This window comes from Mus musculus, chromosome 18 (assembly GCF_000001635.26).
Source record: "Mus musculus strain C57BL/6J chromosome 18, GRCm38.p6 C57BL/6J".
NCBI lineage: Eukaryota > Metazoa > Chordata > Mammalia > Rodentia > Muridae > Mus > Mus musculus.
In genome coordinates this window covers 8948460-8971875 of record NC_000084.6, presented here as the reverse complement: position 1 = coordinate 8971875, position 23416 = coordinate 8948460, and the positions used below count along the sequence as shown (strand labels likewise).

At 40.4% G+C, this 23416-nt stretch overlaps 1 pseudogene; it reads right to left on the bottom strand.

Moving 5' to 3' along the window:
• On the bottom strand, positions 2844-4145 carry Gm7523 (predicted gene 7523; annotated as a pseudogene).

Here is a 23416-nt window from a genome sequence, read left to right as displayed (position 1 = left end):
ATATGTGATATCTCTGTCTAATGGATGATATTACAGTCACAAAAATATCAAGAAGTATCTTTAAACACAACCAGGAATCAACTCAATGTTGTTTAATCCAAACAGTAGATAGATAGATAGATAGATAGATAGATAGATAGATAGATAGATAGATGTAGAGATAGGGATACTTGGCATAGAACACTGGAAAAAGTTGAAAGGGAGTGAATGAGTAGCTTATGATCTAAATACATTATATGTGTTTGTTCAATTTCAAAGAATAAATAAAAAGATATATATTAGAGAAATAAAAATAATCAATAAAGAAACTACCTTCTGATCTTGAGAGAAGGGAGCATACTGCATATATATATATATATATATATATGCTATTTATATAGAATATAGATAAGCTTACATTATATAAAATACAATGCATATTCACATATGTAATAAATATATAATAAATCAAGTCCTAATAAAAATTCAACCAGGGAGAAAGAAAGGAGGAATGAAGAAGAGAGATAACAAAGCTCAACTTCCCTAATGACTTTGCTTTGTAATTGCAATTAGAAATTATGTCTTTTACCAAAAAGTGTAACATAATTAAATGAATCAGTTGCTAAACTGAAAAGAAGAAAGACAAGCAGAATGAAGAAGTGAGTTTATCCACAGACCAAACTGGTGTACTGAAAAGCCTCATGGAGGTATTTGAAGTCTCTAGACAGGGATGTCTATTCATGCATCATGAAAAAGTGTGACTTGGTTCTAGACTCCGAAAAGTGCTTCCTGTAGGGGATGGAGTCCTCACAGTGTTAGCAGTTCCTTCCTGTGCTGCTTGTCTGGCACCATCATGACATAGCTACAGCCGTGTTGTGCTTTGCTCATTATGTGTGATAAAGAATTCCAGAAGGGAAGGGGGTGAAGTTAGATTGTGGATAAACTTGGTCCATCAGCCATGTTCTCCCCGTACGTACATGAAAGAGAACAACTTTTCACATACTGAACTAACTTCATAAGACTGTAAGCAGTCAAGTGAGAGAGCATAATGTCTAGGTTCAGACGACAAGAGGAAGTTAATGCAAAACAGGCAGAAAGGAATTTGATACTGACTCCACTGTACCCCTGGAGGGTTGGGTACTTATGAAAAGAGAGGTCTAAAAATAGAGCCTGAGATTGGCTAAGTATCTAGGACTTATTACCTGGTGTATTAAATAAACGTATTAAATAGCAGCATCAGGGTGCAATCAGTGAAATCCAGACTTCGTGACAATCTACAGAAAAGGCTGCTTTCAATGAAAGCACTGTAGAAAAAACTTAAGAAGGGAAGGTTCAATCACAGATTGCCTCATTTCAGATCATAACATAGCTATGGAGTGTTAAGTCTCATATTAGTTGTAGGATTCTATTAGTCGATATTTTTTTCTATAAAGAGGAAGTGCCCCTCTGTTACTAGCTTCTTGAGATTCGTTTTTGTGAATGAACATAGATTTTTGTAAAATGCTTCTTCTGTATTTGTTGATATGATCATATGATTTCCTTACTTTGCTTGTTTTGATGGATTACATTAATTTATTTTAAGATTTTAAATCAATCTTAATACTGAATCAATCTTAAATACTGAAACAAATACTACTCATTTGTGCTTTGTAATTCTTTTTATACTTGCTGGATTTAATTTGCTAATATCTGGTTGATGTTTTCAAATCTGAGATCATGAAAATGTTAGTTTGTCTTACAATGTGTTTGGTTTAAGATACTTCAAAAGTAATGCTGAGCTCATAGAATATATTAGAAATTATTGTCTTTGATTCTGGAGGAGGTTTTGGAGGAATGATATAATTCATTCAGTGTTTGGTAGCATTCAGCAGTAAGCCTGTCTGAACCTGGTGCTTTTAGTTTTATTACACCATTGACTTATTTAATTGATTTAGTTTGCAGATATGAGCCGATTGAAATTGTCTGTATCCCTTTGCATAGACTTTGGTAGACTTCTCTTTGAAGGAATGGATTCATTTTCCTCAATTATCAAACCTGTGAGCACAGAGCTTTTCAGGGTCCACCCTTTCTAAATCCTTTCACATCTGTGTGATCTGTTGTACTAAAACTTCTTTCATTCATGACACTGTTAATTTGCATGTTCTCTGTTTTTCTTAGTTAACCTGGACAAAGAGTCACTGATTTTATTAATCTTTTTCAATTAGCTTTTGTTTTTGAGGATTATTTCTATCAATCTGTTACTTTTGACTTCCTTTATTTATGATCCATTTTTATTGTCTATTTTGTTTTAGTTTGAAATTAATTTTCCCTCTTTTTCTTTTAGTGCTTGCCTTACAGTAAATATTTGTTATCTATAACAAACTACACTTTAAAATAAAAACATACATGGTTATCATGTGACTTGGTAGCAACAAAGGATAAAATGTGAAGAATTTACCAGTATTTGCCAGGAAAGTCTAGTTTCCTGAAATTTTGTTTACATGAGAAAGACCTAATTTCTTCTTCACTTAAAAAAGAGTGAATTTCAGAATGAACTAGGTGTCTGTTGCTGCTGATTTCTCTCAACACTTTTCTTCACTCTAGCCTCTCCTTGAGGCTTGTTTCCTTGGAATGAGTTGGGTACAATTCTTAGCTCTGGTCTTCTAGAGAAAGGTATTATTGCCTCTCCCTAGGGTTTTTTTTTTTTCCCTTCTTCTTCAAGATTTGCTATTCTATGGTTGTATGGAGTTTTAATTTCATAAGCCTCTGTGTAGTCTCCCACAACCCCATATATTTTGTGTATTGCTGTTTTCTGAGCTTCCTTGATATGCTCTGTGTTTCTGAGATCAATTGGAAGAAATTCTAAATTCTTGTTTATTTTTTTCTTCTTCAAATTTTCATGTTTTCTTTTCTTTTCTTTAAAGCCATCACAAAAAACCCAGGAAATACAACTAAAGTGAAAACAAATGTCTAACTGAAGTCTAAGAATCCAGGGCTATGAATGAGACATGGCACTGAAAAGGCTAGGTGTGTACAGGGAGCAGGAGGTAATTTGCATGGGCATGGCCGCAGTCATGGGAGACACAGGGAGGTGAGGCAGCAGCTGCGCTGCAGAATGACAGATGACAGCATTGAAAAGATTGGCTTCCTTCAGGGTTTGGTTCTTATCAGCCAGCTCTTTGTTAGGGACGGCAATCATAAGGACAAAATTGGTGGCAGCCATAGCTGCCTGGGCATCCACGATGAAGAGCCGGATGTCGTGATTCCATGGTTGTAGTTGAATTTCTGCACCAGCCTCCCACCACTTGGAAGCCGCATTTGGATGTCCGTGGTAGGTTCTGCCTCACTAGTTAAGATGGACGAGCTAGCTTTTGCTTCATTTTCTGCTTGCTGGGCTGGAGAGCTGGTTTTTAATACCTGGGGGCTGTGCCACCCAGTTTCTGGCTCTCGCCAGTGAAAGCTTTGAAAACTTCCTTGAGCTTCATGAAGTTCTCGTCCGGATCACGTGCCCACCGTGAGCTAACCCCAGAAGCTCTGCAGGAACCAGACTCCAGAAACCAGGCATTGGATAGGTCTTGGTAGTTTCTAAGATCTCCCAGTTATCCAGAGCTTTAGCACTACATGAACATAGTGGCTTGAATGCTGCCTCCTTTCTCCGGCCACATAGGCAGACTTCCTCTGGTGCTGCTCCAAGGCGGTAGCTCTCCTTCTGCAAACGCTCTCACTCTCGGTTTAGGTTTACTTGGTCTCTCCAGGATTCTTAGTCACTCGTTCCACAGCTACGGTCCCATGTTCTTTGGCATCCTTAAACAGATCATCCACAGCTCGTTGGCACTTTTCTTCCTAGGAGGGCCAACAAGCTGCTGTCTACTTCTCTCTGAGCTTCCACAATAAAACCTCTGTCCCTCCTCTTCCTCCTTCTCTTAATCTTGGTCATGAATCTCTGAAGGATGTCACTCTCTTATCACTAGGAGCTGAGCCTCTGGACACTGAACTTGGAGTTGTTTGTGAAATGGTCACAATGTCTTCATCCCCTCCATCCTCCTAAACACTTGCAAGTGCAATTTGCAGGTCTCAGCCAGCTGACTGCAGGAAGAAACTGGCCCAGTCCTGAGCTACTACCACCTGTCACTGTCATGAACTCCCTCAAAGTGTCCTGCCACTCAACTGCCATGCACTTCCCAAACTCCAAAGCACTCCAGCAGAACTCTCCTGTTCAATATTGTTCTGATTACTTATTCTCTCTCCTTCTGTAACTTCTTTTTGTAAAACACTTGAAGCAATTACATGTTTCTTGTGTATTATTTCTTTCGTTTTCAGAATCTCTTTGCTTTTAATTGTAGAAATCTCCATTTGGAATTTGGAGGAATAGTATAATTTACTTATTCAGTATTTGGTAGCATTGAGCCTGAATTCCAAAATCCCAAAATAATCTCAAGTCATAGATTGTCCTCAGTCAAGTCTAGTGTGCCAATAAACAAGTGCCTTATGAACTTAATTTTTGCTATAATAACAGTGTAGGATATTCCAGAAAGGAGTTGTTTAGAGATTTAAGCAGGAAGATTTAAAAATTAAATTATATTGTTATGTGTAGTACTTGCCCCATGTTAGCCCTATGTAGCTGGAGTGGGGACAATCACACATAAATACATTTGGTCATGAGTTAATAAATGAATTAAGGTGACAAATCTATGAAATTTATTAAATTCGCTGATTTTTTAAAAAAATAGTTTTGAAAGTTTCATGATAAAACAGTTAAAAAGAGGCTCAGTGGGAGGGGAAAACACATTCAGATTTTGAGGTGATTCGTGAGCCCTCTGAAAGCTTTAACAAGTGACAAAAGTGACCTCCTGTTTAATGTCCTGCTTAGGAGCTATGACTTCTGCAAGGGCTTGCCTGAGTTAGCTCAGTGCATTCCAATTCTCTGAAATTAGCTGTCTGTGGCTGCTGCATAGCCCAGGGCCAGTCCCTGGTGTGCTGTTAATCAACTGCTAAACTGCCACAAAGTCTAGAGGTCACTGATCCCTCCTTACTCTGCACAATGCTATTGATTTCTGCTGCTGCTCCATGCTCAAATGACCTCTCTAAATGCCCTGTGGCCTGTGCTTCCTGTCCCTCAAGATGTGTTGGCCTACACCTCTACTACCTTTGTTGCACAGACTAGAATATGGTGCCTGATAAGACACCAGAGCCACAGCAAGATTCAAGGTTGGCACTTCTTACAAAGGACTTCCTTGCCCCTCTCTACATAGTGCTTAGACTGCTGGCTGGAATTCTTCAGAGCAATTGTTTTGGAGGCTGTCGCTCTGAAACCTCCGAGATGACCTTTCTGCAGGCTGCATTATTTATGTCAGTCCTAAGGCTTCTCAAGGGAAGTGTGTTCTGGCCCCTGATAAAGATGACTGCCTCCTAACTGTCCTCATAACATTTCCCCTCACTCCTCTCCAGTGAGATAATTTGCTGAAGTTTGCTTTTTATTTAAGTTGCTTGAGAAAATTTCATGTTTGAGAAATCACAAAACAAAAACAAAAACAAACAAACAAACAAAAAAACCAAAAACACACTTCTTTGGGATTTACTGTATCTATTTTAAATAGGTTGAAAAATATGCCCTATAGACAGAGTATAATTTTCAAAGATAAGTTCCTAAAGACTTGAGGGCAATGAATTATAGTATTTACCAAGATAAAGTTAGACAGATTGCATCAAGGAACTAGCACTTGTGGGGAAAGTAGGTAAGAGCCTGGCCATGGCAAGGCTGTTGTAGGTTCACAGCAGCTTTTACACAGTTTGTGGATTTTATATTTAACTTGCGTTTAATTAATGAATGCTAAGCTGCATGCACATAGAAGGTGCAGTGTGGTGTTCTGGTTCATGTGTACTTTAGACAGAGATTAAATAGAGCTAGCAAATGCATCTCTCACCTCACATACTTGTCATTTTATGTTGGTAAGGCCATGTGACACTCTAAAGCAGATTCCTACTAGACATAATATTCCTTGTACAGCTGTATCCATGAATAGTACAGTTGGTCTTCTGTGCAACTGGGGCTTCATATCCATGGCCAGTGCCTCCTCACTGGCACTTCTGAGCCTTCTGCTGCACCTGGACACTGAAGCCATGCTAGGGACTATGTGGAAGGCTTGACTCCTAAGGTGAAGTATCAGAGGCAGTGGAGTCTCTAAGAATTTGGAGCATGCTAAGAAACTTAGGGACTAAGGATGTACCACAAAATGGATTGTGGAACTTCAGCTGTTGCCCTCTTTGTTCCTGCCTCATGAGTAGCTTTGCTCTACCACAAGCTTTTCTCTACACATATGCATGTGCCCTCCTTGCGAAAGAATTGAGGCAGAATTGGGTCTCTGAGTTCTAGGTCAATCTGATCTACATAGCCAGTTCAGACACATACTGACATTCTTCTCTGTCTCTCTGTCTCTCTGTCTCTCTGTCTCTCTGTCTCTCTGTCTCTCTCTCTCTCTCTCTCTCTCTCTCTCTCTCTCACACACACACAAAAACCTCCCCCCCACACACACACACAGAGAAGTAAACTTATTCTCAAATGTATAAGTTCCTCAGAAATTCTTGGTTAAATCATTCTTCTTTTGTGAAATCATAAGATCTTTGAGATCTTTGTCACCTGGGTGCTAGAGCTGAGTCTGATGTGATTCACCAAGTGGCCCAGCTCAGACTGTGCACTGTAGTTCTCTGCAGGAGCCCAGCTCAGATCAGACATAGACTCGTGTCCACCACAAAGTGGCACTAACAGCAATGATGTCAATTAGAAAAAGAACATAACTTTTTTCACATACATGAGAAAATACACAAACAACCATCTCCTCCTGTCCCTTTCCCCCCATGAGCATAACCACTTGTGTTCTCACCCCAGCCTTGAGTGGGCTAAATTGGACCTTGTTTTGCCACAGTCACCTAGCCCACATAGGGTGGAGTCTTCTGACCTAGGTGAAGTCTATTGTCCTGTCACATCTGTAGCTTCCTGCAAGAAGCCACTACCAGCTCAGCAGCTGAGCTTGTTTTGCTGATGAGATCTTGGAAAAGTGAGGGATGGGTTTCCCCCTTTAAATTCAGACTTAAGAATTAAACATTGGGCCTTGGTCAGAAACTTTGTCTTGTTCTCATTCCTCTTTCATCTGTCCTTTCATTCTACCCCCAACTCTTCTTCCAGGTACCCAGTTCTCCTTGGCTGCTGGCAGCTACATGTGGTGCTTAAAGTGGGGCCTGGACATGGAGAGATCATTTGAGGGACACTGTCTTGGTGGAGCTCCACAGAAAATGGAAGAAGATGGTATCCGGCATGGTAAGCAACATACAGCATTGATACTAGTGCTAGCCTTAAATTTCATGTTTTTGAAACTGTTGTTGAAGGTGCAAAGGGATACAGGATAAATTGGGGCAGCATCGACCCAACACTGATTCCACTTAGAGGTTGACAGTGGAAAATGGGACTGGAAAGTTCTAAACAGGCATTTGTATGCAGCCTTCAAGAGCTGCTTCAGGTGAGAGGGGTAGGGTTTGAAGAACAATTGTTAAAAATACTTTTCAGATTGGATAGATTCTTGCTGCCCATGGTTTCAGGAAGAAAGAACTTTAGATAAGAGAACCTTGGAAAAAATCGAGAAGCTATGAGAACCACTCAGACAGATAATATCACCCTCTGCCTCTGGGTGCTCATAAAAGATGCTATTAATGAAGAGACCCTATAGGCATCAGATAGTGCCCAGAGAAAGCTTGAAGAACTTTAGGAAGAACACCTGCCAGAGAGGACTTTCTCAGAAAAGGGTTCTCTAAACCCTAAATTAGAAAGGTATAGAGCTACTAAAGATGAGCTAACATCAGAGGAGGAAGCTCATTCAGAGAAAGGAGCTGCCAAATATTACGATGAGGATTCGCCTCCTTGAGCATCTTCTGCTCTGCCTATGGCCTCTACTGCAGGAGATGCTGCCCAGATAGATATGCAAGTAGATAAATTAGAGTTTGAAATTAAGTTGCAGAAATTGACTAATGAGCTACAGGAGCTAAAAAAGGTGTCAAGTATAGGGAAGAGCAGCGATTCTGAGATATAGCAATCACCACAAGAAAGAGCTGTGAGTCAGGCTTGCATGAAAGGGCAGGACACATCTGACATGCTAGCTTTCCCTGTAGTTGAGATAATTGACCAGAAGAACAATAGAGTCAGACAATATCAGACTTTGGAGTTCAAGGTGATAAAAGAGTTAAAAACAGCTGTGGTACAATATGGCCCTACAGCTCCTTTTACACAAGCATTATTGGATACCGTCATGGAGTCAAATTTAACCCCCCAAGATTGGAAGACTCTATGTAAGGCTACTTTGTCAGGAGGAGATTTCTTTGGAGTTGTGAATGGCATGAAGCTAGTAAGAGAACTGCCATGATGAATGCTCAGACAGGTAAGCCAGATTGGTATGCTGACATGCTTTTAGGAGAAGGTCAATATGAAGGCAATGCTAATCAGATTGGGTTTCCTGTTGGAGTGTATGCACAGGTTGCAATGGCTGCCTGCCATGCTTGGAATCAATTACTGACTAAAGGAGATCTCAATGGAAATTTAGCTAGTATTAGTCAGGCTCCTGATGAATTTTTTCAGGATTTTGTGGATAAACTACTAAAAGCAGTTAGTAGAATTTTTGGAGAATCTCAAGCAGGAAATCCTTTTGTTACACAATTGGCTTATGAGAATTCTAATGCAGCATGTTACTCACTATTCAACCATACAAAGCACACACTGACTTAGCTGGGTATATTCATCTTTGTGTAGAGATTGGGCCTCCATATAATCAGGGCTTGGCCATGGCCACGGCTTTACAAGGAACTACTGTGAAAGCAATGCTTTCACAGAAATGAGGGAATAAAGTATGCTTTAAATGTGGAGGTTTGGGTCATTTAGAAAATGATTGTTCTAGGAACAGAAGCACCACAGCAGGCAATCAGGCTATGACCCAGGAGTTTGTCTTCGATCCAGGGAGGATAACCACTTGGCCAGGGAATGTAAATCTAAGACAGATATTCAGGGCCATCCCATGTCAGGAAACGAGCAGGGGCCTGGCCTCAGACCCCTAGAGCCAGCCGCACAGCAAGCAGCTTATGGGCTATGAAGCTGCTACCAGGCCAGGGAAATCCATTTTTGAACTTATCAGGGCAACTCCAGGAAGTGCATTTTTGGACCTCTCTTCCACCACCCACGTGGTATTAACCCCAGAAATGGGAGTTCAAATGCTGCTTACAAGGTTTTTTGGACCTTTACCTGCAGAAACTTGGGGATTTCTCCTAGGATAAAGCAGTTCTATTGTAAAAGGACTGCATATTTATCCAGATGTTATAGATAATGACTATGAGGGAAAAATTAAATTATGGGTGTTTCCCCTCATGGTATTATAACTATACCTGCTAACCACAGAATTGCTCAACTTATCTTAGTTCCCTTGAATCTACTACCTTCCAGATTTGTTAAGAGTGAGAGAGGACAGAGTAGCTTTGGTTCCTCTGATGTGTACTCGGTTCAATCTATTACTAGTAAGAGACCTAACCTTAAATTATTAATTGAAGGAAAAGGCTTTGAAGGGTTAATAGATACTGGGGCTGATGTAACAATTACTAGAGGACAAGATTGGCCTTCAACTTGGCTTTTATCTGATATGCTTACTCACCTCCAAGGGATTGGTTATGCCAATAACTCAAAACAAAGCTCTAAACTTCTAACCTGGAGAGATGAGGAGGACAATTCAGGACAAAAGTCAACCTTATGTTATGCCAAATTTGCTTATTACTCTCTGGAAAAGAGATCTCTTGTCACAGATGGGTCTTATAATGTGTAGTCCTAATGAGGCAGTGATTAAGCAGATGCTAGAACAAGGATTTTTGCTTGGTCAGGGGCTAGAAAAGGAAGGACAAGGCATTAAAACATTTGAAGATCCTAAGCCTCACTCTAACACTAGAGGCTTGGGGCATTTTCCGTAGTGGCCACTAGCTTGCATGCATCTCATGCTGATGAAATTCAATTGCTTAATAATATTCCAGTGTGGGTTGTTTAGTGATCTTTTTCTAAAGAAAAAAATAGAAGCCACCTCTTTGCTAGTGCAGGAGCAACTAGAGGCAGGGCATCTAAGAGAATCTCAGTCACCATGGAATACTGCAAAATTTGTTATCAAGAAAAAATCTGGTAAATGGAGATTGTTACAAGATCTAAGAAAGGTTAATGAAACCATGGTACCTATGTGAGCCTTACAACCTGGATTTCTATCTCCAGTGGCTATTCCTAAAGAATATTATAAAATTGTGGTATATTTGAAAGATTGGTTTTTTACGACTCCTTTGTACCCTGAGGATTGTGAAATGTTTGCTTTCAGTGTTCCTTCTGTTAATTTTAAGGAACCTATGAAAAGATATCAATGGACAGTTCTTCCTCAGCACATGGCTAACAGTCTTACCTTATGTCAAAAGTTTGTGGCACAAGCCATTAGGCCTGTAAGACAGCAAAGGCCAATGATATACATCATTCATTACACAGATGATGTCTTAATAGCAGGAAAAGATCCTCAGGACTTGCTTTTATGTTGTAGAGATTTACAACAGGCTTTAGCTGATAAAGGACTGCAAATAGGTCCAGAAAAGGTACAAACTCAGGATCCTTATAATTATTTGGGCTTTAGAATTACAGATCAAGCCAGTTTTCTCCAGAAGATAATTATTCTCAGGGACAGTTTAAAAACTTTAAATGATTTTCAAAAGCTATTATGTGATATCAATTGGCTTTGCCCCTATTTAAAGCTTACTACAGGAGAACTGAAACCTTTATTTGATATTTTTAAAGGGAGTGCTGATCCTACCTACCCTAGATCTTTAACCTCAGAAAGATTGCTGGCCTTACAACAAGTGGAAAGAGATATTGAAGAACAATTTGTCACTTATATAGATTACTCTTTGCCTTTACATTTGTTTATTTTTAATATGACTCATACACCTACAGGATTACTGTGGCAAAGGGCTCCTTCTATGTGGATACATTCAAGGACATCTCTTAAATGTAATATCCTGCCATATTATGAGGCAGTAGCCCAGATGATTATACTTGGAAGGAAGCAGGTGCTGATTTATTTTGGCAAAGAACCAGGTATCATTATTCAGCCTTTAATGTAGATCAAGATACTTGGCTGAAGCAGCATAGTATGGATTGGTTGCTTACTAAATAGGATTTAAAGGAACTATAGATAGTCATTATCCTCAAGATAGGATGATAAAAATTTTAAATGTACATAAGGTGATATTTCTTAATATGATATCTTTACAGACTCTGTGGAATGCTCTTTTGATTTTAACTGATGACTCCTCTAAAGGACGAGCTGGATATCTTATGAATAATCAACAGGTAGTCATAGAGACTCCTGGACTCTCAGCTCAGTTAGCAGAACTGACAGCGGTACTGAATGCCTTTCAATTTGTAGATGATATTTTTAATCTTTTTACTGATAGTTTATATGTGGCCCAGTCTGTTCCTCTGATGGAAACTTGTGGTATATTTAATTTTAATACACCAGCAGGATCTCTGTTTTCACAATTGCAAAATATCATTCTTGCTCAAAAAAAAATTCCTTTTATATTGGTCATATACCAGCTCATTCTGGCCTTCCTGGACCTTTTGCTGCAGGCAATGATTACATTGACAGAGCTCTAATAGGAGAGGCCCTAGTTTCAGATCTTGTTGCATTGGCTATAAGTGATCATAATAAATTTTATTTTTCTAGCCATACCTTAAGGCTCCAATATAAGATCACTAAGGAGCAGGCAAGAATGATTGTTAAACAGTGCCCTAACTGCCTTACATTGTCTTCATTTCCTCATTTAGGGGTTAATCCATGAGGCCTTGTGTCCAATCATATTTGGCAAATAGATGTAACTCATTATACAGAATTTAAAAAATTGAAGTATATGCATGTTTGTATTGACACTTGTTCAGGATTACATTTTGCTTCTTTACATATGGGAGAAGCCTCTAAAAATGTAATTGATCATTGTTTACAAACCTTTAATGCTATGGGATTACCTAAAGTCATTAAGACAGATAATGAGCCAGTCTATACTGGCAAAAAACTTTCTATCATTTCGTAAGGAATTTGGTATTGAACATAAAACTGGAATTCCTTATAACCCAATGGGACAAGGAATTGTTGAATGTGCACATCATTCTCTGAAAAACTGGCTTTTAAAAACTTAAAAAAAAAGGGGGGGGCAGGGAATTATACCCCCCTCAAAGGTCACCAAAAGCACATCTTGCTTTTGTCTTATTTGTTTCAAATTTTTTGCAAACTGATGCTAAAGGTCAGTCTGCAGTGGATCACCATTGGCATCCAGTTACTTCCAGCTCATATGTCATGGTTAAATGGCGGGACCCCCTAACTAATACAGGGAATGGTCCAGGCCCAGTTTTAGAATGGCTGAGAGGTTGTGTGTGTGTGTGTGTGTGTGTTTTCTTCACAAAAGGAAGATGAAGCCTGATGGCTGCCAGAATTACTGGTTCGTCAAGTGAACACAGATCCTGAGCCTGAGCCTTTTAGTAAGTATGATTCCAATTATGAAGATGGCTAAAAAGCTTTACCAGCCAGCTGAGTTAATATGGAGAGTAGCCTCCTCTATTACCTGAGAAGTAACAGTTTCTTCTGTAGATTCTCAAAGCCACCTCCCCCACCCTTGGAGGCCAGGTCTTGTGTGTGTCTGATCATTGCTAATTTACAACTGAATTGAGAGCTTGTTTTCCTGTTGAGATCCTGGTAAAGTGGGGGCATGGGTTTATCATTTAATTCAGATTTAAGAATTAAACATTGGGCCTTGATCAGAAACTTAGTCTTGGTCTCAATCCTTTCTTATCCATCCTTTCTCATCCCCAGCTCTCCTTCCAGGTACCCAGTTCTCCATGGCCACTGGTGGCTACAGAAACTACAGAAATTCAAGTTTGCTACTATTTTGTTCCCTATATATGTACATCTTTAACATATATGCATGAATATACATTCCATACCCATAAAATATACAACACACACACACACACAAAGAATAAGTTCTGGCACATATGAACGTGTATCCACACACATGCACAAAAACACAGATACACACATATACCTGTACAAACACAGATATCTATCTCTCTGCAAAAACATATAGCATTATACACTTACCATGTATGTAAATAGACAAACATATGTGAATAAATGTGTAGAGAAACAAACATATGCAAATATATACACACAAAGAAACACATATAAACACATGTAGACAGAAATGTACATGCACAGACGCATGCGCGCACACACACACAAACACACACACACAAAAACACACAGACCTATGCCTGCTAGCTATCACATAACAGTAACAAGGAGGTTTCATCTTTTCTAGCAGCAGGAAGCTGGTAGTGTTTGTTCATCACCACCCTCTCAAGAGAGGAATATCCCTATGGGACAAAGACCGGGTGCTAGGTTGCTTTCTGAAGATGTGGACCAGCAATATAAGACAGATCACTCAGAAGTCCACACAGGTACCCAGTTCTTTTCCATAGATAATGCCCGGTTAATTTATGTTCCTTCCATGATTTCAACAGAAACATTACCAGGGTCTGTTAAGTATATTATAGCACTGAGTTTCTCCTTTAGTGGAACTAAAGTAAATGGTGTGCAATGTGCCCATCCTGTTGCCTGGAGAGGCAGTTCTTTTCTGCAGGGAACATTAGAAGTGGGTCACCTTGCCCCTGAACAATTGGAAGGAAGTTTCTTTTTGCTGCCAGCTGCCTGCTCTCTCTGCCCATCCTGATTTCCTCTTCGGTTCCTCAGGCTCTATCCTGTGTCCGATTCCCCAGGGCCTCATTGCTGTCAGTTAATAATACCTTTCAATGCAGTTATTCTCAGACTTTTTGCGTTTTAATAGGACCCCCAGGGATTAAAATTCCCCAGAACCAAAAGAATGAATGTCTAATGGTGAAATTCTAGGTACCAGTGACAGGTATTGTGGGGGATTTTTATGAGGAGGGTTCTCTCAGAATAAAAACACCAGGACAGACTTCAGCCTGTTGCCTTTTTATGGGAGGCTCATCCTCAACTCAGGAATGTGACTTAATCATCACTGAAATATGAAAAACCTTAAACTCTGCCAATTCCAATTTCATGTATTTATCATTTTTACAGTCAGTCTCTATGTGAAAATATCGGTGGTGTGTCCTAGCTGGGAAAAAGTTGTCCTATGTTCTGAACGCCTGCTGTAACATAGACTGTGTGGGGTTGGAAATAGTTGATATTTGGAGGTCAGGTCTTGTCCTGTTCTGAGGGGCACAGGAGACCTGGATAAGGATGAAACACTGAGCTGCTATTTTCACACACTTTTTGTGCATGGACAAAAATAAAAAAAGGAGTGAGAAGGCAGCCTATTCTTCCCACCATTGTTCACCTTGGAGGGTGTCAGATTCCTGCTCCATATCTAGAACTCTCTATCACACTTTTTTTTCCTCCCCTTGCTAAGTAAACAGCAGAGCTTCATCCATTATTCAGCTATCAGAAGCTTGTCAGGATTTTCTGGCCATGGAACTTGGGAGTTCTTACATTTCTTTAAAACTGTGGAAAAAATGTATTTGCCAAAAGCCTGGAAAGGGAAATGAAGAAAGATACCAACTCCTACAATATAATTAATCCTGTGTGCCTCTCACCCTAGAGGACTAGCTTAAGTCTTTCTTTAGTAATGGGAATTTAATTTTACTTCTAGTTTTCTTGTCATTATTCACACTTAAGTACCTGTTGCAAGTATTGTGAAAGAGAAAAATATTTGTAAACAGGTTTGAGGCACACAGGAAGGAAGGGCTTTGAACTGTGCCCATGAGAAAAGCCCTGGAGATGCTATGCCTAGCTCTCCTGTAAAGCCTGCACGCACTGTCTTCTCCATACAATGAGTGGTACAGTTTCAGTTTTGTGTAGCTCTTGGAAGACTTTGTGCAATATTCCCCATGTTTCATACTACAGTTAAAAGTCATTCTTTGGAAATATTTCTTTGGCTTAAAAGTTATTGGTGTGAGAATGTTGAAAGGCATGCAAAAATCTTACACATACAAGTATATGTACCTGATTGTCTTTATCGTCTGTGTCAAGGATGGCTGACTTTTGTCATTGAAAGTACCAAACAAATGAGGAAATAGAGAGGTGAGTTGATAATGGTCTGATTCCTAAACACAGCCTGAGCATCACTTCTGCCTACTGGCCACTGCATTTATAAGGCATGAAATATGTGGTACTTCATTTTGTAAAATTTTTTGTTTTTAACTATAGCAGCTTAGAATTTTTATTGAAACAATCACTTAAATTATAATCATCCCCTAAGCAGAAAACCGTTTCATGTTCTGGCCCTGACGTGAATGACAGGCCTCACAGAGAGAGCTGTTTGATAAGGAAACAGGGGAATGGAAGCCCAGGGGCACTGGCTTGGCCTTAAGGCACCTGGGAAAGGCTGGGTCTCCTGTGAAGGCTGCATGGACCCAAGGACTATGAAGCTCTGGCCCTGTTGACAAGAACGGTCACTGTTGCTGGTTGTCAGTCTCTGGGCTTTTTGAAAGGGAGGGAACAAGAGAAACCTGTGTAAAATATAATGAAACAGTAACTGAATCCGTGTTATATAAGCCCACAGGTCTTGTTTATCTCAGTGACCTCAGGTCAGAGTGCTGTTGTGGTTGATGCATGGCCTCAGTCAGGGTATATGACAAGACACAGCCCAAGAGAAAGGCCTCAGTGTCCTGCACAGGGAGTGACTTACATGCTGCCCTTGCCAAGGTTACAGCCCACTTCCCTTGGACTCGTGACATATCTATTAATTGTCTACCAGAAAGAACCAGCTACAGGATACAACAACCACTGCTTCAGACTGTTTTGTACAGGGGCTGGAGACACTCTAGGGATACTATCCTCCTCTTCCTTAGGGGCTCTGAAGTACTTCTGACTAAGTGGGTGTTGGGATCACCTTCCATGCAATGGTTATACCTGCCTTTTTTCAAATACCAGGGCTCCTACATGCTTATATATCTTGACATTTCCCAAATTTGAGATGCAAAGAGTAGTTAATTTAAAAAAACAAAACAAAACAAAACAAAAATACGGCCTGCCTTAATTTTTATGCACCAGCACCATAGTCTTGTGTCCCCCCAGTCATTGTCAGATTAAATTTATAGAGAGGAAGAAAGTCAAACCTGAAAGAAATTCAGAAATGAGTTTCAGGCTCAAGAAAATAGCTCAACTTCAGAGCCAGGGTAGACAGGGCAAATGCTGGGTTATCAAGTTCCAAGGACATTTCCTCAGCTTTAGGTTCCAGACTAGAGTCCTATCTAGATGCCCAAAAAGGTTGGGCTGATACTCAGGGGTGGCTACCTATGGCAAGTGGCCTAATAGACAGCCAACCAGTGGGAACAAGGCAGAGGGTCACAGTTTCTCAAAACCAAACTGTACAGTGGAGTGTAATATTTGTTTTCAGACCCTCAACTCAACTATCTTCGGTTGATATACATCTTTTGGGGGCTTGAGGCACATCGCTTGCTCTGTTAGAACCTGCAGGGCCCTGGTTGATCATAGTTGTGACATCAATTACAAAGAAGGTAGGCCCAGTCACAGAGTATGTGAGCCACATGGTATACATTTGCTGCTCAGCATGGAAGCAACTCATAAGGGTAACCAGTATGACCTCTGACTATAGGTTAATCTATGTCAATCTATGTCAGGATCAGGAAACAAGGGAAAAAAGGGACACTGCTGAGCCCTCAAGGAAGACAAGGATAATGAGGCCTAGGTACTTGAGAAAAGTAGAAGAATAAGATGGGCAGCAGGGATCTGAAGTTCCATGTGAGTGAGAACCAGTGGTGGCCCTTGTCACAGCTGGGTTCCCAGGCACTCATGGGAATGTGACTAGGAAGCCCCTGTCCCACCACAGGCAGGTGGCTAAGACTGTAGGGAGTCATGTATACACTATAATGTCAGGTTCCTGCATGGACTCCACACTGGACTTTTACAGCTGTTTCCCAAACCAGTCTGGAGTCAGCAGCAGTCACTGGGACACTTACACCACAGTGCGTGGGATGCAGGAAGGATGGTATCCCGTGCACAACAATGAATACTTCTGTGAGGAGGACAGGAGAAGAGAGATCTCTACAGGGTCAGAGTTCAAAAACAGCTGAATGCAAAGAGGACTGGGCCCTCTACTCAGAGTTCCCAAACAAGCCAGCTCCATATTGATGGTTCTCATGGGGTCAGGAGCATCTGGTTGGTGTCAGGAACAGCAAATATGGCAAATCCTGAGGTGGCCTGATCACATGCTAGAGTTCTTCAAAGAAAGCTACTTGGGACTTGGTCCTCTGCAAATTGAGTTTGAGAACTCAAATGCAGATAGGTCTGATTTGGGCTTGAGGCTTTTTAATGTTATTGTGCTTTCTATTGGTGTCTCTCTGTCTGAGTTTTCCTTGTGTAGATGTCCAAGCCTATCTCCTTCTGTTTGAGTTTCAAGGCCTCAATTTCTGTCTTCAGTTCACTAATGGCCTCTTTTTGATGGTTGTTCTGCACCTGAATGTCTTCCTCTTGTGCAAACTGTGCCTCATATTGGGAAGTGATGGCTCTGACACTGGCGCTGGATACTGGCCTGGAATTCTCTCAGCACTAGGCCCTGGGTGTATTAGCCCATGAAGAGCTGCACAAACCTCAGAGTGACCATGGGGGTCAGCTGACAGGCTGGAGACAGACATAGGCTTCAAAAGGTGAGGTAAGTGACAGTATGGATGGAACTCCTGCAGGATCTGGCTTGGCCAGGCACTTGGAAACTCTGGCTGCAGATGCCTGGGATGCCCCTGGACAGGATCCCTAGATGGCTGACGCATTGACACTGTGCTTCTCAGCAGCCAACAAAGTCTCAACACCTTACAAAATTGTAAAATGTTTTAAAATTGTAAAGCATCATTAGAGTATAAAACACTAGAATGTGTTGTTTTACAAGATCAATGATAACAGGTATCAAACTGAAGCTATTACTATTAAATGCACTAAAGAGAACATCTTCTTCATAAGCCTGAATTAGTGGATAAAGAAAAGGAAACGCACTCCATTTGTTTTATTAATTGATTTATTGTTGGATGTGATTCCTGTTAGAGCAGAAGAGAACCATAAACTTGACGTAATCATCATTTAAAAAGTGTTGATAAAGGTAATGGATGGACTGATGAAAGCATATTGTGCAAGCCACAGGGGTGAGGAGTTCTTTGGCACATGAGAAGAATCAGATCTTATATGTAGGACTGGTCTGAGTTCTGAAGATTTGATTTGATGGGATGGTTAGGATGACAAAAGATGCTGGTCCAATGTACAGGTCAGATTTGGGAGCTCTGAGTAACTGTGTTAGATGGTTACTACTTCATGGTACTTTTTGGGAAGGTTTAGGTAGGAAATATTTGCTGGAGGGAGTACATACATTACTGGAGGATCTGAGAGTTCATAGACTCATCTTACTTCCAGTTTAATCTTTTTGCTTGAGGTTGAAGATGTGATCATTTAGCCTCATATTCTCTCTCTCTCTCTCTCTCTCTCTCTCTCTCTGGAACTGTGAACCAAAATAAACTTTCTTCTATAAGTTGTTTTTGGCTGCTGTGTTTTGTCACTAATAAAGATGGGTAGTCAGCAGATTAAGAGTGCCAATTTTAAATTATTGAGTTGACTGAGTGACAACAAAGAAGGACCCATAATATGAGCATTCTTTCAGTTACTAACACTGTATAACAAAAAAAAAAAGCTTGATAGAGCACCAAGAGCTATGTGAGGCAGTGCTGGTAAGGGTCAGTTGTCAGTACTAATATTGTATAACAAAAGAAGCTTGACAAATCACCCAGGGCCATGTGAGGCAATGCAGGATTGGTCAATTGTTGAATGGCATAAGGGACGAGATAACAGTTTTAACATATTCTCCTTGGGACAGACAATTCAGTCTTGGCTAGTTTTAATAATTCTAGTGAGTTTGGTAGGTGGTGCTGTTCCTAGTTATCTGGTACTTGGTCCTACATAGACTTACATGGGGAATTAAATGAGTCAAATGAAAGTAAAGGTTAGATGATGAATGTTTATTTACAGGTAGGACTTTTTTTTTTTTTTTACATAAACTCCTTTGTTTTGTACCCAATGAAGTCCAAGATCATGCAGCTAAGAAGAGAGAAAATAAGTTAAACAAAGTTAAGTCTGCTCATAATTTTTCATATTTTATTGCAGAGGACTTTATTACAGTGTAGGTTGGAGCATAAAGTCTTCAGAAAGGATGAGACTCTAAAGTTATTGCACTCTGTCCCAGAAGCCTTGTCGCTGTGTTTGAGAACTGACAATGATGACTGTGGTCCAGTGGGATCCTTTTGTAGTAAAAGCTAGCTTTCCTGCTAGTGGGATGAAAGCTGTAGAAAAGTCATGGGAAATGCTAATCTTCTTTTCATTTAATTGAGGTACTTTTTTGTCTACAGTTTAGCACCCTTGCAAGGTGGTAGTTAAAGTTCTATTTAAGAAAGAAAAAGTGTTTACTCAAACTCACAAGATTCTGTTTTGGTATATAGGCATAGACAACTGCCATATAAGCACAGGATAGCTTTTAGTATTAAATCATTCATATTCCTTCTCTCCTCCCTCTCCCTCTCCCTCTCCCTCTCCCTCTCCCTCTCCCTCTCCCTCTCCCTCTCCCTCTCCCTCTCCCTCTCCCTCTCCCTCTCCCTCTCCCTCTCCCTCTCCCTCTCCCTCTCCCTCTCTCCCTGTCTTTAATATGGCCTCTTGTATCTCAGGCTGTCTTCTAACCCATTCTTCAGCTAAGAGTGACCTTGAACATCTGGTCTTCCTGCATGTACCCCATGAGTGCTGAGGCCACAGCCATGGGCTACCACAGTTGTTTTATTCAGTCCTGAGGATTACAGCCAGGACTTCTTGCATGCTTGACAACCACTCTACCAACCCAAGATACACCCAAAGCTTTCTATTTATTTTTTTTTAATGGTTACGTGGTTACTGTAACTGCAAAGGTGTCATTTAATGTGCTATTTCCACAGAAAGTAGACTATTTGTTTAATGTGAACAAACCAATTGCACTGGGCCCCCCATATAGCTCTGTGTGTGTTGGGCTGTGAGTGGACAGTGTTTATGTTCAACCAATTGTTTGAGTTAAGTCCTGTAGATAATGGATACTAACAAAACTGGCTCCAATTTGTGTGGTCATGTGCTCAGAATTAAAAACTTGAGAGGAAACTAGCATAAGTCTACTCTGAGGAAACCTCCATTCGGAGAACTCCTCCTCGGAGACTTCAGCAGGCAGTTCTACTCTCAGCATGGCTTCTATTTTTCAAGTATCTAAATGAAATATTCCATACCTTTCGTCTACAAAAGAGTTGTGAAAACAGATTTTAAGGTGAATACGTGGAGACACAGGTGGCTTGCATGTGACATAGTTCGGGAGGAGGCAGGGAACTTCAAATGACATGGTTAGGCAAGTGATTGGGTACTTGGGCTTTTAGGTTACGTAACTAATGTGAGGAATGCTTCACTTCTCTAATCTTTAAGATGGGGTGATACCATCCTTGTATCACCTTGTACCAGAAGTCTTGTAAGGATTCAATGAGTTCCTCATTGCATTTGAAGTATTTGGTAAAATGCTTGCTTTGTAGCTGATGCCACTAAGTGTTGACATTCACTATTACCTTTCTCAACGTTCTCCAAAATATAAATATGGTTTCTTTCTGGTTTTGAAACCGGCTCTCACACTGTTCCCCAGGCTGCCCTGGAACTTCCTATGTAGCCCTGGTTATCTCTGAACTTGCACACAGGTTGGGAATGAGTCAATGGTGTGTGTGGACAAATGGCATGGATGTTAGGACTGGGGTATGTTGATAGCAGGTTGATGGGTGTTTTGTTGTTCCAAGTTGTGATAACTCTGCTTGATTCACTTTGTTTTCTTTGCTGAGCTCCATCTCCTCTTTAAGTATGTTGATACACTTTGAGTATATTGATTTAATTACAGTAACATGAAAATCACAAATAGCCCAAGAAGTCAATTCATCAGGAGTTCTCAATCATTTTCTCTAACTGTGCTCCTGTTGAAAGCACATGCCACAGAACTGTACAGAATTGTGAATAACAAAACACTGGAAATGAAACACAGGGTGTCCATGTGCATGCCTATGGACAACCTCAGGAAGGTCTTGATAAATTTTAAGATAGAATTTTATTTTTATTAGCCATGAGTTTATCAGTTAGGCTAGTCTGGGTACCTCCATTTCTAGCATTTTTAAGTGTAATCCGGGGTTTAAACTTGAGTCTTTTTCCTTGCAAAGAAGGCATTTTACAGACTGAGCTATTCCTGCCTTCACATTCAGTGTCTTTGTATATATTAATTTACACCTGTTGTTATTTAAGAATCTCTCATACCTTAAAGTGGAAGATGTTCTTTTGTCTCGTGGACAAGAAGATATAACTCTTTAAAGAGGTCTTTTGAGAAAGATCCACAGATCCATTTCCTCAGGGAATACTCATATACTGAATGTTGGATTTGTTGGCTGCTTTTTTTCCTCTTAGATTTCTTCTGCTTTGCAGGTTTATTTTGAGTGGAAGATTTTTGTTCTTGTTTTCCTGCTTTCTGTTTTCTTCTGTGTTCAGATATCCTAGGACAGTGGTTTCTGGTCACCTTTTTCCAGCTACTCAGACAGTTCCCCACCCTTAATTCACTGGACTACAGGTTCAGGTTCCACAGGGACATACTGGTTTCTTCCTGCCGTATAGTTTGCTAAAGATCCAGTTTCATGGGGATGGTTAGCTATGATTTGAATTTTATTTTACAGTTGAGTATTAGAACTGTAGGCTAGGGATGGCCAGTAGAATAGGCCCCACCTGCAGTGTTGAAATGAGGTATGTGTGTGTGTGTGTGTGTGTGTGTGTGTGTGTGTGTGTATGTACAAAAAAGGGCAGAGAACAACTTTTAGTATTGTGTCTCAGGATTCCTGCTAACCTTGATTTCTAAGACAGAAACTTTCCCTGACTTAGAGCCAACTAATTAAGTTAGACTGGCTTGCTAGTGAGACTCGTCAGTTCTCCTGTCTCCACCTTCTTACTTTGGGGATTGTATTCACTACAACATACTCATTTATTTTTGGTTGGATTCTTGGGATTGAACCCATGTCTTCATTTGCCAACTGATCCAGCTCCCTAGTTCAAAGTGGCAGTAGTTTTCATTCTCACTGTACTCAAACTCTAGTCAGTCATAGCAATCTTCCAAGACCAGCATCTAAGAGGCCCCTTGCTCTGGCAGAGCCACTGACTCTGTGTGGATTCTACTTCTGGTCCTTGGAGGGATTTGAACCTCTTCATGTCTTTGGTGTTTTGCCTGCTTTATCTGACTTTGATTTGTTTGTTGACTAGATAAAGTACTTCCACTGTTTGTCAACTTAACACAAGCAAGCATATCTTTGAAGATGAACTGCAATTGAGAAAATGACTCCTTAGATTGTAGGAAAGTCATTTCTTTTCTGAATAATGATTGATGTGTGAGGGCCAGACTCATGTGTATTCATCCAACCCTGGATGGAGTTATAAAAGCAAGCAAGCAGAATAAATCATAGGGAGCTAGTCAGTAAGCAGCATTTTGGCATGGCCTCTGCTTCAGTTTCTACCTCCAGGTTTCTAACTTGGGTATCTGCTCCAGCTTCCTTCATAATGGATTTGACTTGGTAGTATAAGAAAAAATAAATTATTTCTTCCCCAAGTTGCTTTTGGTCATGGTGTTTTATCACAGCAACAGAAACACAACTAAGACCACCTAGGCTAATCTACACCAGGTGGGGATAACAATAGGTTTGTATGTGTAAAATGCTTTCTATTTGTCTAACTCAGATGTTCTTTGCCAATCTACTAGCTATCTCATGGTCCACATAAGGTGATTTTGAATGCTTTTAAAGTTGGTGTAAATTACAAGAGCTTGCTGATACCACTTGGATGTTGCTACTAGGAATGTTGGGGTTCTGTCACACAAAGGTGAGGTGGATGTGTCTTTCAGACATAATTCCTGCAGCACTATCACTATCCTGGCTGTGCTACTTTCCACATGTTCATATTTCTTTGCTTCTTTCGGTCTTTGCTCTGTGTGTGTGTGTGTGTGTGAGAGAGAGAGAGAGAGAGAGAGAGAGAGAGAATGTCATGTTTAGTCTATGCTTGCTATGGAATCTCTACATAGCTAGAGATAACCTTGGACTTCTGACCCTACCAACTCCATTTACTGAGTTTTCAGAGAGTAGGTATACAACACTACAGCTAACTTATGGCATGATGGAGATCAAAATTGAGGCTTTATGCATACTAGGCAAACACTTATTGAGCCTTAGTCTAGCTCTTCACTCATTATTTATAAATATCCT